This window comes from Garra rufa, chromosome 3 (assembly GCF_049309525.1).
Source record: "Garra rufa chromosome 3, GarRuf1.0, whole genome shotgun sequence".
Taxonomy (NCBI): domain Eukaryota; kingdom Metazoa; phylum Chordata; class Actinopteri; order Cypriniformes; family Cyprinidae; genus Garra; species Garra rufa.
Window position 1 is genome coordinate 26070926 of NC_133363.1, and position 6000 is coordinate 26076925.

Sequence of the window (6000 nt, forward strand, 5' to 3'; positions counted from 1 at the left end):
TGGTTTTTAATGCACAGTAGGTTACAACCTCCTCAGGATGGTCTTTCCGCCGTCACGCCTGATATTAAAGACAGAAGCTGACACACACACACAAATTCACACATAGAGACCTTATCTATCTTCAAGGTTGCCTATCCAGGCAAGACTCTTTATCAATGTGGCTTGATACACGCACACCTAACAGTTAGCCTCTTGGAAAAATGGAATCAAATCAACAGGATTTCACTAATACAAGTCTAAGGGATATCAAGAACATATGTCATAGATGTCCCAAATCACAGATGTCTTGGTCACAGTTGCTCACGCAATCAGGAGGGTCATCCTGACCTCCTGAGGTGTGATCTCGGTCCCTGAGAAAAGAGAACTTCAACAGACAGAAAACACATTTGGCACACACTTTAATATTTTCTATAAGGCAAAAAATAATGTCACTCAAAATCAACAACTTATAATGTTTAAGAGTTAAACACTGATTATCATCTACTAAAAATCTATAAAAATTAATAAGGATATTAATTTGTAAAAAGGCCATGATGTCTTCTGACTTCCACTCCTTCAGAGTAAATGAAAGTCATTTGTATGCATTCAAAGAATAAGAATTATTTAATTAACCAAGTAACAATACAAAATAAGAGAAAAAAGTACAAGATTTCATAGGGCCCTAAACATGTCATTTTTGTTAAACCTTTAATAAATTAATGTTAAATTGTATAGATTTTCATGATTTTAATTAATTAGATAATTTTTTTATAATTGATACAATTTTAAAGTGCCCCTATTATGCCTTTTCAAATATGATATTTCATGTAGTGTGTCATGTAGCTGTATGTGAACATAAACTATCTGCAAAGTTGTGACGCCGACAGTGCACTATAAATGAAGTTTTTGTCTAACAAAAAAAAGAGTCGGCTCACATTCGCCTAAACGAGTCGTCAGCAATTCGAATCTTTTTTCTGTAACGGCCACACGTCACGAGCTACACATTTGCGTAATGTCCGCCCACGTTCAATTTCGCGAACAACTTGCCCGCCCACAAACAGTAGGCCTACCATTTTCACGTGGATTAACGTTACATCATGTCAAGAAGACGCCCTGCGAGTGAATTTGTTTTATATGCCCTTCCGAAAGATGAAACTACCAAGAATGAGTGGTTAACATTAATTTTTTCAACACCTCAGCAGTCCAATGCCAATCTTGTGTTGTGTTCGCGTCATTTTACTGATGACTGTTTTTCCAATCTTGGGGAGTAACGTTACAACGTGAGATTCACCAAACGCTTGGTTTTAAAAAATGGATCAGTGCCCAGTTTATTTGGACCGGCTTGCTCCTCTGAACTTCTACCTGTAAGTAAGTATGATTAATAATTGATGATTGTATTTTCTAGCGATCGTTCAAAATACGTCTTTGTGTACGTTATGGTGTGTAACAACCCCGCACATGTCTTGGTAACCGGCTAACTTGCGTTTCTGTAGTTCTGTTGTTCAGCTGTGAGTGCAATGTAGTCTAAAAATTGTGATTGATGCAGCTTGACTGTCTGTCTGCCTTATTAGTTTAAGTAATGATAATGATAAACGATGGCTTAACGCAGTGTTATGGGTTGTACGTTACAGTGTTGAAGTTCACAACGTAGAGGTGTGTCCGGTTCGCTTACAAAAGCAAATTGCAAGCACTTCCCACAGTTATAATATGACACCCACTGAGAAGCGTCCTGCTCCAGTCGTGCTTGCAAAACAGTTTCTTGTCTATGTGCCACTTCAACCGTTTCATCGTCAGACTCCGGCTCGAATTGATAGGGTAAAATCGAGGCTATCTTTTCTATGTATTGACAGGTCTCCGCAGCTGTCATTCAGTTATGCCAATGGGCGTTTCGTTTTGCGCTGAAGCGGTAGACCAATCCAAAAGGACTGCACCATCTGACCAATCACAGCAGTGAGGGCTCACGGAAAGGAGGGGTTTAGAGAGACTGATTCTTCGAACTGCTTCACACGAGTCGTTTACGAATCATTTAGAAACGGGGTAAAATTAAATCTAATTTTTGAGAAAACTAAAGTGTTTTTTGAACTTGCATACATGTAAACCTGTTTTAAGAGACTATTACAACAATATTAACTACCTTTAACATGGCATAATAGGGGCACTTTAACCATAAAAATTGTTAAAAACAGTCCATAAAAATTTGAACAGCAGAAGAAAAAAAAATTGTTCTTCTGCCCTACTGAACAAACATACAGTCACAGAACATTTAAGACATTAGGAAAACAAATACTACATTCACTCCAATACTGCCCAAAAATCAAACATAAAAAGTATAACTCTGATTTGCATTATCACACTTTTTTTGCCCAAACTCTGAGCAATTTTCCTCCAGCAATTATTACACATTTGGCTGCCTTTATATTGTTTTAAAGAAGGATTGTATTGGTACGGGACGCGACAAACTTCTTCAAATGTGCCAAAAGTATAATATAGGGTTAAAGGTTTAGTTCACCAAAAAATGAAAATTCTGTCATTAATTATGCACCCTCATATTGTTTTAAACCTGTAAGACTTTCTTCCATCTTTGGAACACATTTTAAGATATATTTTGAGGAATCTAAGATGTCTCAGACTCTCCCATAGACAGCAAGGGTACTACCACGATAGAAGCCCAGAAAAGTACCAGGATGATCGACAAAGTACTTCATGGGAAATCAGTGGTTCAACTGTAATTTTACGAAGCTACGAGAATATTTTTTTGTGCAAATAAAACTAAAATAAAGACTTTATTCCACATTTTTGTCTCTAATGCATCACTTGTCGATGCACGTTCACAAGTATACTCAGATGCATACATGTGGCGCCACTGATGAAAATCAATATATTTCAATAGCTTTTATACAGCATCTGATTATACAGAGTCTCTCCGCATGTAACATGTTTATCATCATAATGCTGGATCCGGGTCTAGGTCAGCGCTGGCGCTGCCACATGCATTGTGGGACTCCCATCCACACAGTACATAGTACTTTTCTGTGTCTTGAACACAGAAAAGTGTTCCCCTTGCTGTCTATGGGAGAGTCAGAGACCTCTAGGATTTCATCAGCAATATCTTAAATTGTGTTTTGAAGATGAACGAAGGTCGTATGTGTTTGAAAAACAAGGTTGAGTAATTAATGACAGAATTTTCATTTTTGGGTGAACTAATCCTTTAAGGCTTCTCTCTTGTGTGAATTCTAATGGGGCAGTCTTGGCCTAAGATGGTAAGAGAGTCTGGCTTGTAAAATGAAGGTCGCCAGTTAAATTCCCACACTGGCAGGAATTGAAGGTGTGGATTGTGAATGAACAGGACTCTTTCCACCTTTAATACCATGACTGAGGTGCCCTTGAGCGCGGTGTGTGTTCACAGTGTGTTTGTGTGTGTTAAATTCTCACTGCTGTGTGTGCCCTTGGATGGACACCAATATCGAGTATGGGTTGCCATTCAATACGTCATGACTTTATGTAGAGAGAAACTTTTCACACTGTTGGCAGGCTTCTCTCCACTATGGATCCTTGTGTGATTTATAAGGACTTCTTTTTGATTAAAACTATTTCCACAGTTTGCAGGTGTAAGGCTTTTCTCCAGTGTGAATTCTCATGTGTCTGTTGAGGCTTCCTTTCTGAGTGAAACTTAGTCCACATTGAGGGCAGGTGTAAGGTTTCTCTCCCGTGTGAATTTTCACGTGAGCTTTGAGATTTCTCTTTAGGGAAAAACTCTTTCCACACTGTTGGCAGGTATAGGGCTTGTCTCCAGTATGAAAACTCATGTGGGTTATAAGGGCTCCTTTTTGATTGTAACTATTTCCACACAGTTTGCAGGTGTAAGGCTTTTCTCTGGTGTGAATTCTCATGTGCCTGCTAAGGGTTCCATTTTGAGTGAAACTGAGTCCACATTGAGAGCAGGTGTAAGGTTTCTCTCCAGTGTGAATTCTGTTGTGCCTATTAAGAGTTCCTCTTCTTGTGAAACATTTTGCACATTGTTGGCAGCTGAAATCTCTCCTTCCAGTGTGAGCGCTCATGTGGGCTTTGAGGTTTCCCTGTTGAGAGAAACTCTTTCCACACTGATGGCAGGTGTAAGGCTTCTCTCCAGTGTGAATTCTTAAATGGATTTCAAGCCTTTCTTTTTTAGTGAAAATTGTTCCACACTGTTGGCAGATGAAATTACTTCTAGATCCTGTCATTTGAGCTCTCTTTTGTGTAGTCTGTTTAGTTTGTGAGCAACCAAACACATTTTCTCCAGTGAAATCATTTTTCTTGTACTGATATTTGTCTTCTATTTCTTTTAGTTCTTCCATTTCCTCTTTCAGCAGCATCAGGTCTAAAGCAGAAAGAGACCAATACAAGTTAATCGCCTGCTCTACATGTTTTGCATGTCTCTTATTTAACACACCTGACTAACGGTTAGAGAGTCGGGCTTGTAACCCGAAGGTCACTGGTTTGATTCCCGCCCCAACTGGAATTGAAGGTGGGGATTGTGAATGAACAGTGCTCTTTCTACCTTCAATACCCTGACTTTGAACAAGGCACCGGACCTATAAACATTACGTATATAAATGTATATAAATATATATTAATTTAGGGCTGCAACAACTACGACAACAACGAGAATTCATTATGGATTAATCGGGTCCGCCCACAGTGCACATCCAACTTCAGAGAATCACGTCAAATTAAAGCACAGAATGACGCATTTCTATAGACAAAATGCATCTAAAAATAGTGGAGGAAACAGACTAAGATGCTGTAGGAGAGTTACGTGATCCAAGCTGCCCAAAACATAGATGCTACAGGAGAGTTACGTGATCCCAAAACATGATAATTCCTTATTTTAAACTTGAAGCTAATAGCATAATGGTTTGCCTTGTGAGACGCTTTTACAGATCCGTTTGCATCCTCAGCATGAACACTTTCAGTTTACGGTCATATCCTTATCTGCAAATGTCACAAATTCACACGAGCATTTCCTTTTTTTTTTTATGATTCAAACTTTTTATTTTCTTCAATGGACAAACAATATATTCAATTTACAGATAATTAAATGTTTTATAAACCCCTCCCCCTAGCCCACCCAAACAACGTGTCAGGTACAATTATTTGTAAATTGCTATCATATATCTACTAAACACAAAAAATAATACAATCATCTTAAAATGGAAAAAAAGGAAAAGAAAACAAAAAATATAACAAGTTAAATAATTTACATTCTTTCAATGTGTCTCACCACAAGGACTTTAGAGTTCCTCAAGAAATGCCAAATATCTACCCCACCTTCTCTCGTAAACTTCTATTTTTTCAAGTAATCTATATGACATTTTTTCATATGCTGCCACCTTACCCAATTCTGCAACCCATTCTTGAAAAGATGGTGAACCTGCTGACCGCCAACCCCTCATAATAATTTGTCTCCCTATCATAATACTTATTTGAATCCACTCTATCATCTCAACATCAGCACATAATAAAAGTGGGTCTCCTAAAATGTAAATACTTGGACAAAATGAAAAGCAGCATCCTGATACCTCTTGAATATAATTATGAACCTTAATCCAAAATTCCTGTATTTTAACACAGGACCACAGAGCATGCACCAGGTCTCCCTCTTCACTCTCACATCTCCAGCATTCAGCAGAGTCCTTTAAACCAAGTCTGAAAAGCCTGCTCGGGGTCCAATAAAAACGATTTAATATTTTGAACTGTATAAGTCGTACTCCAAGATTTCTTGACATTACTTTACAATTTTGACAGATTTTAATCCAATGTTCATCACTAAATGTACAATTTAAGTCCTTACTCCAGACCACTTTAAGCGCAGAATGGAAATTACAACCTGCCTTGTCCATTAACCATCTGTAATATATTGAAACCTCATGTCCTCTACCATATGCTGTTAGAATTATAGACAAGATATTATCTTTTTCTGGAGCTTGACTACCTGTCCTAAAAGTCCCACATAATAGATGTCTAAACTGTAAATATCTCCAA